Source organism: Hyla sarda, chromosome 5 (genome assembly GCF_029499605.1).
Source record: "Hyla sarda isolate aHylSar1 chromosome 5, aHylSar1.hap1, whole genome shotgun sequence".
In the NCBI taxonomy this organism is placed as follows: domain Eukaryota; kingdom Metazoa; phylum Chordata; class Amphibia; order Anura; family Hylidae; genus Hyla; species Hyla sarda.
In genome coordinates, this window is record NC_079193.1 from 97438887 (window position 1) to 97452859 (window position 13973).

At 42.3% G+C, this 13973-nt stretch overlaps 1 long non-coding RNA gene across 1 annotated transcript in view; it reads left to right on the forward strand.

Annotated features, from left to right (window-relative positions):
• The window catches only part of LOC130273349 (uncharacterized), a 64840-nt gene extending 53281 nt beyond the window's left edge, over nucleotides 1-11559 (forward strand). Inside the window, exon 4 of the long non-coding RNA XR_008843965.1 lies at nucleotides 11272-11559. This is a non-coding gene — a long non-coding RNA (uncharacterized LOC130273349). The remainder of the gene's footprint in view (nucleotides 1-11271) is intronic.
• Nucleotides 11560-13973: the final 2414 nt, after the last annotated feature.

A 13973-nucleotide genomic window follows, 5' to 3' on the forward strand; every position in this document is an offset into this window, starting at 1 on the left:
ATGTGAACAAGGGGGGCGGACTGAGGCCCCTTCCTCCGGGACCCAAAGCAAGGCTGCCGGCGGGGGACCCGCCTTCAGAGCGCAAGTGAAGGGCAAACAGCGGAACTTTAGCGGACAACTCTGCAACAAGAAAACATTAAAAAGTAAGTGACCCATGTATGGACTCCTGTTCACCCACATTATAACCCAGTGTTTTGGATTTAGTATGGGTGAACTTGGTGACAGTTTTCCTTTAAACCCATTTTACCCAATTACAAGGGGGAATAGTGTAATCTGTAAATTATCTTAAAAAAGGTACCTTGTGGGTATTGTTGCCTGAAGCCATATCATAGTAATATCACCTAACTCTTGTGACCATTTCTCTCTACACCTAGGATGGTTTTTTGAAGTTGTGCTTTCCAACAATTTCTTATAAAATCGTTTCCTCCTTTTTTCTCCTTTCTCAGATTCTCTTCTAAGATTTCAAACACCTCATGATTCCTCATCTCCCATCTTGGGTTATCTTTCCCCTTATAAACAGCATTATAAAATGTAATATATACAAATTTAGTTTTCCCCTAGCTGATACAGTGCTTTAATTTTTTTCCCAAGCCAAAAATTTATTTCTCTATATTTTACCAATTGGTGTACTTTATTTAATCCCAATTTTTCCCAAACCACATAATTTTGGCACTTTAAAAGAAATTTTCCCTGAACCTCCCATCTTGTCCTTCAGACAACCACCTCATTTAAAACAAAAGCTGGTTAACAGGATATTACAACAACAACACACACAAACCATGCACCAACCCTAACTGTGAACTCTGGCAACACTTCTGCACAAAGAAGAAAGCCACTTTTTTTTACTATGCTACAGGGGGTATAAACGTAGTGTAGTTAATAATATAGTGTCTGTACCTGTGTTTGATGGCTGACCACTTAATTCTTAAGTGAGCTTTGCCCCGATGTTCTTTGCCTCTAAGTTTGCAATTATGAAACCGATATCAGTATGTTTAAATATATTTGCTTCAAACTAACATGAAAACGACCCCAAATAAATTCATTTATCTTACTTTCAATTTCCTTGAAAAATGTATCTGGAATCCATATTGGTGCTACTCTCAAGTAATGCAGAATAAGTGGTAATAAAACACTTTTACTTGTCCAGTGTAAGTGGTAGGTTGTTCTAAATCCTAACTTTCTCCTCTACCTTCTAAATCATAGGTCTCATATTCAATCCCACATAATCCGTGGGTTCAGAAGTAACTTTACCCCCAGGTTGTCTATCCCCTCCCGTTCTCCCACCACTTTTAGCTAACCCACACTGTCCCCTATGGTAAATCCCAATGGTAGCAGTGAGGATATAGATCAATTGATACTTAATCCTTAATAGATACTTAATTCTTTAACCCCTTCAGGACCAAGCCCATTTTGGCCTTAAGGACCAGAGCGTTTTTTGCACATCTGACCACTGTCATTTTAAACATTAATAACTCTGGAATGCTTTTAGTTATCATTCCTATTCCGAGATTGTTTTTTCGTGACATATTCTACTTTAACATGGTGGTAAATTTTTGTGGTAACTTGCATCCTTTCCTTGTGAAAAATCCTAAAATTTGATGAAAAATTTGAAAATGCTGCATTTTTCTAACTTTGAAGCTCTCTGCTTGTAAGGAAAATGTATATTACAAATAAAAAAAATTTTTATTCACATATACAATATGTCTACTTTATGTTTGCATCATAAAAGTGACAAGTTTTTACTTTTGGAAGACACCAGAGGGCTTCAAAGTTCAGCAGCAATTTTCCAATTTTTCACAAAATTTTCAAACTCACTATTTTTTAGGGACCAGTTCAGGTTTGAAGTGGATTTGAAGGGTCTTCATATTAGAAATACCCCACAAAAGACCCCATTATAAAAACTGCACCCACCCAAAGTATTCAAAATGACATTCAGTCATCATTTTAACCCTTTAGGTGTTTCACAGGAATAGAAGCAAAGTGAAGGAGAAAATTCACAATCTTCATTTTTTACACTCGCATGTTCTTGTAGACCCAATTTTTGAATTTTTGCAAGGGGTAAAAGGAGAAAATGTATACTTATATTTGTAGCCCAATTTCTCTCGAGTAAGCACATACCTCATATGTCTATGTAAAGTGTTCGGCGGGCGCAGTAGAGGGCTCAGAAGGGAAAGCGCGACACAGGGATTTTGGAGAGTACGTTTTTCTGAAATGGTTTTTGGGGGGCATGTTGCATGTAGGAAGCCCCTATGGTGCCAGAACAGCAAACAACCCTCACATGGCATACCATTTTGGAAACTAGACCCCTTGAGGAACCACACCAGGAATAAAGTGAGCCTTAATATCCCACAGGTGTTTCACGACTTTTGCATATGTAAAAAATTTTTTATTTTTTTTCACTAAAATGTGTGTTTCCCCCCAAATTTCACATTTTTCCAAGGGTTAATAGCAGGAAATGCCCCCAATATTTGTAACCCCTTCTCTTCTGAGTATGGAGGTACCCCATAAGTTGACCTGAAGTACACTACAGGCGAACTACAATGCTCAGAAGAGAAGGAGTCATATTTGGCTTTTTGAGAGCAAATTTTGCTCGGGGGGCATGTCGCATTTAGGAAGCCCCTATGGTGCCAGAACAGCAAAAAAAGAAACACATGGCATACCATTTTGGAAACTAGACCCCTTGAGGAACGTAATAAGGAATAAAGTGAGCCTTAATACCCCACAGGTGTTTCACGACTTTTGCATATGTAAAAAAAAAATATTTTTTTTCCACTAAAAAGTGTGTTTCCCCCCCAAATTTCACATTTTTGCAAGGGTTAATAGCAGAATATACCCCCCCAAAATTTGTAACCCCATCTCTTCTGAGTATGGAGGTACCCCATAAGTTGACCTGAAGTGCACTATGGGCGAACTACAATGCTCAGAAGAGAAGGAGTCATATTTGGCTTTTTGAGAGCAAATTTTGCTCGGGGAGCATGTCGCATTTAGGAAGCCCCTATGGTGCCAGGACAGCAAAAAAAAAACACATGGCATACCATTTTGGAAACTAGACCCCTTGAGGAACGTAACAAGGGGTACAGTGAGCATTTGCCCCCCACTGGTGTCTGTCAGATCTTTGAAACAGTGGGCTGTACAAAATTTTTAATTTGCACAGCCCACTGTTCAAAAGATCTGTCAGACACCAGTGGGGTGTAAATTCTCAATGCACCCCTCATTACATTCCGTGAGGGGTTTCATTTCCGAAATGGGGTCACATGTGGGTTTTTTTTTTTTTTTGCGTTTGTCAAAAACGCTGTAACAATCAGCCACCCCTGTGCAAATCACCTCAAATGTACATGGTGCGCTCTCCCTTCTGGGCCTTGCTGTGCGCCCCCAGAGCACTTTGCGCCCACATATGGGGTATCTCCGTAGTCGGGAGAAATTGCGTTACAACTTTTGGGGGGCTTTTTTCCCTTTTACCTCTTGTGAAAATGTAAAGTATAGGGCAACATCAGCATGTTAGTGTAAAAAATTAAAATTTTTTACACTCACATTCTGGTGTAGACCCCAACATTTCCTTTGCATGAAGGGTTAAAGAAGAAAATACCCCCCAAACCTTGTAACACAATTTCTCCCGAGTACGGCGATACACCATATGTGACCCTTAACTGTTGCCTTGAAAACGACAGGGCTCTAAAGTGAGAATGCCATGTGCATTTGAGGCCTAAATTAGGGATTTGCATAGGGGTGGACATAGGGGTATTCTACGCCAGTTATTCCCAAACAGGGTGCCTCCAGCTGTTGCAAAACTCCCAGCATGCGTGGACCGTCAACGGCTGTCCGGCAATACTGGGAGTTGTTGTTTTTCAACAGCTGGAGGCTCTGCTTTGGAAACAGTGATGTACCGGACATTCTTATTGGGGGAGGGGGGCTGTGTAGGATTATGTGTATATGTAGTGTTTTTAACTTTTTATTTTATTTTGTGTTGGTGTAGTGTAGTGTTTTTAGGGTCCAGTCACATGAGCGGGGGATTACAGCGACTTTCCCAGCGCAAGATTTGCTGCATCTCAAACTTGCAGCGAGAAACCCACTGTAAAAGCCTCGCCCATGTGAATGTACCCTGTTCATTCAAAGGGGGGGGGGGGGGGGGGGGTTGCACCAGCTGTTGCAAAACCACAACTCCCAGCATGCATGGTCTGTTAGTGCATGCTGGGAGTTATAGTTTTGCAACAGCTGGAGGCTCACAGGTTAGGAAACACTGAGTTAGAAACAGACAAAGTTTCCCAACCAGTGTGTCTCCAGTTGTTGCAAAACTACAACTCCCAGCATGCCCAGACAGCTGAAGGGCATGCTGGGAGTTGTAGTTCGGCAACATCTGAAGGGCCAGATGTTGCTGAACTAAAACTCCCAGCATGCCTGGACAGTCAGTGCATACTGGGAGTTGTAGTTTTGCAACAGCTGGAAGAGCACAGATTGGAGACCATTATACAATGGTCTCCAAACTGGGGCCCTCCAGATGTTGCAAAACTACAACTCCCAGCATGCATGGTCTGTTAGTGTATGCTGGGAGTTATAGTTTTGCAACAGCTGGAGGCACACAGGTTAGGAAACACTGAGTTAGAAACAATGTTTCCCAATCAGTGTGTCTCCAGTTGTTGCAAAACTACAACTCCCAGCATGCCCAGGCAGCTGAAGGGCATGCTGGGAGTTGTAGTTCGGCAACATCTGAAGGGCCAGATGTTGCTGAACTAAAACTCCCAGCATGCCTGGACAGTCAGTGCATGCTGGGAGTTGTAGTTTTGCAACTGCTGGAAGAGCACAGATTGGAGACCATTATACAATGGTCTCCAAACTGGGGCCCTCCAGATGTTGCAAAACTACAACTCCCAGCATGCCCAGACAGCCAAAGGCTGTCTAGGCATGCTGGGAGTTGTAGTTTTCAGACTCCTAGAAGCAGCAGTGAAGATCTTCACTGCTGCCTCTGAGGACCATATACTCACCTGCCGGTCCCGTCGCTGCTCGTCCACGTGGCCGGTCCCGCGCGGCTCCTCGGTCCCGCCGCTGGTTCGGGTAAGGCCGCCGGTCCCCCCCGTGTTCCCCCACCTATGCCGCGAGCCCCCGCTAGATCACTGTGATTGGTCCACAGGGACCAATCACAGTGATCGCTGACCAGGACCATCAATGGATGGTCCTGGGGGTGAAGCAGAAGTTGTCCCCTGCTGGAAACAGCGGGACTTCTGCCAGTTAACCCGTGCGATGCTGCCGGGTTAACTGAATGTCATTTACAAACGTCGGGATGCGCGAACGCACTGCACAACCCGGCGTTTATATATGACATTCTGCGGGAAGGGTTAAGTAAATTGATTAATTCAGGGATTTTAGTATTTGGATCCTTAACAAAAAGGACAATATCATCTGCATACATTAGTATTTTTTCCTTCACTCCTTTTAATCCAAACCCTTCAATCAAATCCTATTCTCTTATTTTACAAGACAATGGCGCAAATAAAAGTGTCGAAAGCGGGCAACGCTGACGGTTGCCCCATTCAATCTGGAATGATTTTGTCAAATTGCCATTAACATTCACTCTGGCTGTAGGTGTTGTGCACATGTTCATAATCCACTTTTTAAATGATTTGCCCATATAAAATTTTCTAGAACTGTAAATAGGAATCCCCACTCCACCCTGTCAAACACTTTATTAGTGTCAAGGGCCATAATGGAGCAGGGCACCCACACTTCTTAACTAAATATTAGGATTTGTACCAGTTAGGGGGTAAGCCTTGAACATTTTCTTTTAGCTCTTGACTGTTACAATTAGCAAAACATTTGACATGTCACAGAAATATGTCAAAAGTTTTGATCGGTCAGGAGCTGGATGTTCAGACCCCCGCTGATCATAAGAACAAGCAGAAAGAGGAAAGTGGCTGTGCAATTAATTTCCAGAATGCTGAGATCTTTGTCCAGGAGACAGGCTCTATAGACCACCAGAATTACAGATCTCTATTCCCCACCCGCCAGTGTTTCTAGGTTTGGTGACATCACACGCCTACTCATTTAACCCCTTAACCTGTTCAGGACCCAGGGCGTATGGGTACGTCCTGACACCCTGGTACTTAAGGACCCAGGACCTACCTGTATGCCCGTGGGAATTTCGGTCCCCGCCACGTGCCGCACGGGGATGGGATCGGGGTGACTGATGATATCGATCAGCAGGCACCCCGCGCAAATGCCCAGGGGGGGTCATCAGAACCCCCATGTCGGCGATCACAGCAAATTGCAAGTGAATTCACACTTGCGATTTGCGCAATACAGAGTCATTACGGGTCTATGGTGACCCGGTGACCCGGAATATAAGGGGGGTCGGGGGGGGGGGGGCGTCCAAGACACTGACGATTCCCCTGAAGGAATAGGAAGGAGGTGGCAGGGGTGCCACCACTCCTATCCCTGCTATTGTTCGTATAGCCGCGACGACCAATAGCAGATCGAGGGCGGGGGGGGGGGGGTTACTTTTGGTTTCCCCGTTCTGCCCACAATAGGCGTGGCAGGACGGGGAAACTGACAGGGACCGGCGCTGAAGATCACTTACCTATCTGCGGAGGCTGCAGGCGACTGTGATCGGCTGGCGGTGATGTCGTGTGGCTGGCTCCCTGGATCCTACGGAAGCCGGTGAGTTGCCTAGCAACATCTGGAGGGCTACAGTCTGGGACCACTATACAGTGGTCTCTAAACTATAGCACTCCAGATGTTACAAAACTACAACTACCAGCATGCCCAGACAGCTGTTTGGGCATGCTGGGAGTTGTAGTTTTGCAAGATCTAGAGGGCTACAGTTTGAAGATCACTGTGCAGTAGTCTCTAAATTGTAGATCTCCAGATGTTGCAAAACTACAACTCCCATCATGCCCAAACAGCTGTCTGGGCATGCTGGTAGTTGTAGTTTTGCAACATCTGGAGTGCTATAGTTTAGAGACCACTGTATAGTGGTCTCAGGCTGTAGCCCTCCAGATGTTGCTAGGCAACTCACCGGCTTCAGCAAACAGCTGTCTCGGCATGCTGGGAGTTGTAGTTACGTACCTCCAGCTGTTGCATAACTACATCTCCCAGCATGCCCTTCAGCGATCAGTACATGCTGAGAGTTGTAGTTTTGAAACAGCTGGAGACACACTGGTTAGAAAATACTGAGTTAGGTAACAGAACCTAACTGAAGGTTTTCCAACCAGTGTGCCTCCAGCTGTTGCAAAACTACAACTCCCAGCATGCACGATCTGTCAGTACATGTTGGGAGTTGTAATTTTTAAACAGCTTGAGGTTTCCCCCCCCCCCCCCCATGTGAATGTACAGGGAATTTTTCGACGCAGCGCAAACTCCTAGCGGGAAACTCACCGTAATCCACCAGTGCGAATGTACCCTGAAAACACTACACTACACTACACTAACACATAATAAAGGGTAAAACACAACATATACACCCCCTTACACTGTCCCCCCCAATAAAAAAAAAAAATGCATTGTATGGCAGTGTTTCCAAAGCGGAGCCTCCAGCTGTTGCAAAACAACAACTCTCAGCATTTCCGGACAGCCACTGACTGTCAAGGCATGCTGGGAGTTTAGCAACAGCTGGAGGCACCCTGTTTGGGAATCACTGGCGTAGAATACCCCTATGCAATCCCTATGTAGTCCTCAAATGCGCATGGCACTCTCTCACTTCAGAGCCCTGTCATATTTCAAGGAAACAGTTTAGGGCCACATATGGGGTATCTCCGTACTCGGGAGAAATTGCACTATAAATTTTGGGGTGCTTTTTCTCCTTTTACCCCTTATGAAAAGAAAAAGTTGGTGACTACACCAGCTTGTTAGTGTAAAAAAAATTTAAATTTTTACACTAACATGCTGGTGTTGCCCCATACATTTTGTTTTACCCCATATGTGGACGTAAAATGCTCTGCGGGCGCACAACTAGGCTCAGGATTGAGAGTGCGCTATGTACATTTGAGGCCTAAATTGGGGTGGCTGATTTTACAGCGGTTCTGACATAAACACAAAAAAATAAATACTACATGTGACCCCATTTTGGAAACTACACCCCCCACGGAACGTAACAAGGGGTATAGTGAGCCTTATCACCCCACAGGTGTTTGACGAATTTTCATTAAAGTTGGATGGGAAAGTGAAAAAAAAAATGTTTTTCACTTAAATGCTGGAGTTACCTTAAATTTTTCATTTGGGGAAAAAAAGCCCCCCAAAATTTGTCACCCCATTTCTTCTGAGTAAGAACATACCCCATATGTGGATGTAAAGTGCTCTGCTGGCGAACTACAATGCTCACAAGAGAAGGAGCGCCATTGGGATTTTGAAGAGAAAATTTGTCCGGAATTGAAGGCCACGTGTGTTTACAAAGCCCCTATAGTGCCAGAACAATGGACCCCCCCCACATGTGACCCCATTTTGGAAACTACACCCCTCATGTATTCTAATGAGGGGTACAGTGAGCATTTACGTCCCACAGGTGTCTGACAGAATTTTGGAACAGTGATCCATGAAAATGAAAAATTTAATTTTTCATTTGCACAGCCCACTGTTCCAAAGATCTGTCAAACGCCAGTGGGGTGTAAATACTCACGGCACCCCTTATTAAATTCTGTTAGGGGTTTAGTTTCCAAAATGGGGTCACATGAGGGGGGTCCACTGTTCTGGCACGACGGGGCACCCATGGCCTTCGACTTCCATTCCAAACAAATTCTCATTCAAAAAGCTCAATGGAGCTCCTTCTCTTCTGAGCATTGTAGTTCGCCAGCAGAGCACTTGATGTCCACACATGGGGTATTTCCATACTCAGAAGAAATTGGGTTAAAGATTTTGGGTGGAATTCTGTCCTATTATCCCTTGTAAAAAATTTAAATTTGTGGTAAAACTAGCATTTTAGTGAAAAAATAATAAAAATATTTTTCACATCCAACTTTAACGAAAAGTCGTCAAACACTTGTGGGGTGTTAAGGCTCATTGTACCCCTTGTTACGTGCCTTGAGGGGTGTAGTTTCCAAAATAGTATGCCATGTGTTTTTTTTTTTTTGCTGTCCTGGCACCATAGGGGCTTCCTAAATGGGACATGCCCCCCAAAATCCAATTCAGCAAAATTTTCTTTTCAAAAGCCAAATTTGGCTCCTTCTCTTCTGAGGGCGGTATGAGGGCTCCTTTTTTGCACCATGACCTGAAGTTTTTATCTTTACCATTGATTGGTCTTTTTGATCACTTTTTATTCATTTTTATGGTATAAAAAGTGACCAAAAATATGCTATTTTGAACTTTGGAATTTTTGGCGCGTACGCTATTGACCGTACAGTTTAATTAACACTATATTTTTATGGTTCGGACATTTAGGCACGCGGCGATACCACATATGTTTGTTTTTATTTTTATTTACTCACTTTTTTTAAATAGGAATAGGGGGGTGATTCAGATTTTTATTTGGGAAGGGGTTAAATCACATTTATTTACTTTATTATTAATTTTTTTTAACTTTTTTTTATGCAGTGTTATAGCCCCCTCTAGTGGCTATAAAACTCCATGCACTGATTGCCATAGGAATGCATTGATCAGTGTTTTCTGCGCTTGATTGCTCAAGCCTGGATTTCAGGCTTGGAGCAATCAAACGCCGATCGGACTGCCGGGAGCAAGGTAAGACACATCCCGTTGTCCTGTCAGCTGTTTGAGATGCCGCAATTTCACAGCGGCGATCCCGAACAGCTCCGCTGAGCAAACTTGCAGTGTATTCTCCCATTTTAGATGCCGCAATCAACTTTAATCACAGCGTCGAAAGGGTTAATACCGGACATCAGCCCGATCGGCGATGTCCGGTATTAGCCGCGGGCCTTGGTTGCTGATAGCAACTGGGACCCGGCAGATACGAAGTTAATATATGTCCGTGGTCGTTAAGGGGTTAATCAGTGGCTGCAGCTGTATCCCCCCCTTAGCCACTGAGCGGGCATGTGATTCACTTCTCCAAATCTCAAAGGGCCAGACAGCGGGGAACGGAGCTTTATTATACCAGCGGCATAATAAGGTAACTCTACCCTGACCAGATTTTAAAGAACATGGTTTCCCCACCATTCACATCAATGCAAATCCTCAATACCTCAATGCATATTCTGCAGAAAAGCAACTTTCAGTAGTTGTTGGGGTGTGGTCAATTTACTAAGGGGTAAGGTATAAGTCATTTCTCAGTATTAGGCAAGTGTCAACTAATAATTTTCCTTGGAAGCTATACTAAGTAGTGATGAGCGGCAGAGGCCATATTCGAATATTCGTCCTATGTTTGCAAAATTAGCATTTTCCATGGTTAAATTTGTAATGAAATTCACATAGTGCGCATGCACAATTATATCTTTCACCTAAAAGAAGGGAGGGATCAATGTCCTCTGGAAGTGCCAATATTCGAAAATATTTGCATATTCACATATACGAAATATTTGCGTTTAACACCGAACACACAGTAAATAATATTGGGGAGGGAGGGATTATCACTTTTTTACACAGTACACATCATTGTAGTGATGTGTACTATGAAGAAAAAAAAAAGAATATTCGTCATTATGAATATATATCACTATATTCTAAATATTCGTGAGATCGCGAAGTGCCGATATTTGCGGTAATTCGCATTTCGAATATTCATGCTCAACACTAATACTAAGTCATGTACCAAGAGCCAGCTTGTTCTTTATACATTCATATTACTGCATAGTAGCAAGAGTTAACATGTTTGTGTTTATTTTCTATGTATATATATTCTAATTACTTAAAATGCACAATATAATTCAAGGATGAGCAATTTTATTGATGAATTGTAAATACATTAACAGCAAACAAACATTCAGTATTCTAACTGAAAATTCTCAAAGGAAATAAAATGACTCCACATTAAGAAATGAGATGAAGAATTTATCAGGAAGAAAATACAAGAAACCCACAATAAAATCTAGATAAACAGCCCCGTTAATGAGTTACCTTTGTTGTCCGGAAGAATGATGCTAGGAACAAGAATGAAATTCTGCATGTGTGCATGTAGACTGTATTAACAAAAATTACTTCATGTTATTGTCATCTTGCAACCTTGAATGATTTTATTGGATATAATCATGTAACCCATTGCAGATAAATTGCTTGTGTGATAAAATCATGATCAATTGCCTATTACAATCTGTTGTTTATGCTAAAAAAAAAAATGTTTGTGATTTGGTTGGATTAATTCTAGAAAATTAGATCACTGAACACAATACATTCTATTTATAGAAAATACCATGTATGGAACTAGCCTTCTGCCATCTAGATGTATGGTGTATAAAGAATTACAATAGTGACACATTGAAAGCAAGACCATAAGGCTAGAAAATTTTGATTGCAACAGGAGTCACATGACCATAAATCACTGTGTCGCATTACAGAGGTCATGCTGCATTGCAGCTTAGGTAAGTAAATGGTGTCGCATTGCAACCCTCAATTGGTCATGACTGATATCTGACAGTCAAAAGATACTTAACAATACTAATTAAATATTCAGTTTTAGGATGCGTTCCCACACGGCGTATACGCAGTGTATTTGACGCTGCACTAAATTTACGGCAGCAGCGGGAAATACACTGCATACTCCTTGCTCACTATACACACAGGGCTTTCCGGCGGCAGCCCTATGTGTGCAGTGCGTTATAGAGGCGGAGCCGCGCGTCACAGTCACGTCGGCACACGGCCCCGCCTCTAAAACTCACTACACGCATAGGGCTGCCGCCGGAAAGCACTGTGTGTATAGTGAGCAAGGAATACACAGCGTATTTCCCGCAGTATTTCCTGCACCCTAAAAGTACTCTTAAAGGGGTATACTCATGTCGGACAATTAATAGCATCTACATACAGTGCAACTTCTTCAAAAGACAATTACATTAAGGGAGTACTCCGGTTTACTAAAATGTATCCCCTCCATTGGATAGGGGATACATGTCCGATATCGGGGGGTACACTCCTGTCAGACCCCCCCCATCCTGATTAGTCACTTATCCCCTATCCTTTGGACAGGGTATAAATTTAAGTAAACCGGAGTGTTCCTTGTCCACTGTAGACCAAGTTTCACATTACAGATGTTCAGACCACTATACATTATGCATAGGGGTTACAAAGGGGTTACAAAATTCCCCAAAGAAAAAGATAGAAAATAATTTGGCAAAGGGGACATAAAGTAAGATGTGTCCTGCAATTAGAGCTACAGGTATTTCCAACCTTGAAATCAGTCAGTTGCCTATTAATTGAACGAAAAGTAGTCAATGTGCTATTTGGTATCATTGGGGGAGATTTATCAAAACCTATCCAGAGGAAAAGTTGCCCAGTTGTCTATAGCAACCAATCAGATGGCTTCTTTCATTTTTAACAAGGCCTCTGCAAAATGAATGAAACAATCTGATTGGTTGCTAAATTAAGACATATAATACAAAAGTTAATCAAACAGCCCAGAACAACTTCTAAAGACAGTAGAGGTGATTTCCAAGATCAAGGTACATGAGTGTCAGATCGTGTTTCAGCCAAAGTGAACTTAATTGAAGATAACCGAGGAGGACAGCACTGTTGAAAGCAAATAAAATAGACAGAAAATAATAAATTAAACTTTATTGAAAAATACACAAATTTAAAATATTGCAGTGTGTTTTCTCCCTATCTAGTCAATACTCCGTATCTAGTACACCAGCTGCAATCTTATCTTGCTTCACATGTTTGGCATTTGTGAGAATAAACACACTGTCACTGAACACAGTCCTCTCAACGTTTCACCACGTCTGTGGCTTTGTCAAGAGGATTATGGGTTACGAAAAACGCCATGCTGGGGGTTAAATAACCTCCCTCTGTGACTTTGTCTCTAGGAAGGACCAATGACAGGAACCAAGAGTAGCTTATTGAGACCCCCAATCATGAATTCCTATGTGAGTTAAAGACACCTAGTAAGACCAATCCCGGCTAAGAACTGTAGGAGCCATTGGAATTTTGTTACGTATCGTATCATGATAGGGTATGGAGCGCTTACCTCATTGCGCACTATATAGATGCGCTGAGAATTATAAACAGATCATGGTGTGATGTTTCAAATGCGCCTGTGACACTTGCCAGCGTTGCAGATGGCTGCACACGGACTCCGCTGTGATCGCACATGTCCAAGCTTGTAACATCCTCTATCTGCACAACAAATAGCTGCGCACAGACTTAGACTCCAAATCCACATACTAGCTTGGGGTCTGAAGTATATATAACAAGGTGAGTGATGACAATATGGTCAACGATACATTATAGGGGAGCCTCACAGGTATAAGAAGCTTAATGCTCTCCCAGTAGGGATTGCGAGTAGATATTATTGTATATCTGACCAAGGAAGATGTAATTTGATATGTACTCCAATATTAGCTGTTTGATAAAATGATTACTGATCCTATTGTTAATGGAATAACTCCAAACTAGTCTGTATATACATGGGAAACTATAGATACTCCACCAATAGGTGAGTATGAAATAAACAATATCACAGTGAAACTATACCCCATATGGTGAGAGATGTTAATTTAACCTTGATTATCAAGGCCATTCCATACAGGAGAGTAGAATTATACAATTAATAGTGAAAACACAATTGAACAACCTACATCCCATATAAGTATACAGTGGGCCCTAAAGTTACAACATTAATTGGTTCCAGGATGACCATTGTATGTTGAAACCATTGTATGTTGAGACCATGACTCTATGGTTACCTCTACTTGGTTCAGAAGCTTTCAAAATGTCATCCAAAAATAGGAAAAAGTGAGGATTAAACAAAAATAAGTAGAAAACTAATAGAGATAAAGCAAGTCCTTACATATAAAAGTTAGAAAGATCTGCTGGGAGCTGTAAATCACTGTCTATGTAGAGGACAGGAGCTTCTTTAGGGTCCCTTACATTACAAACAATGTCATAAAAATGTA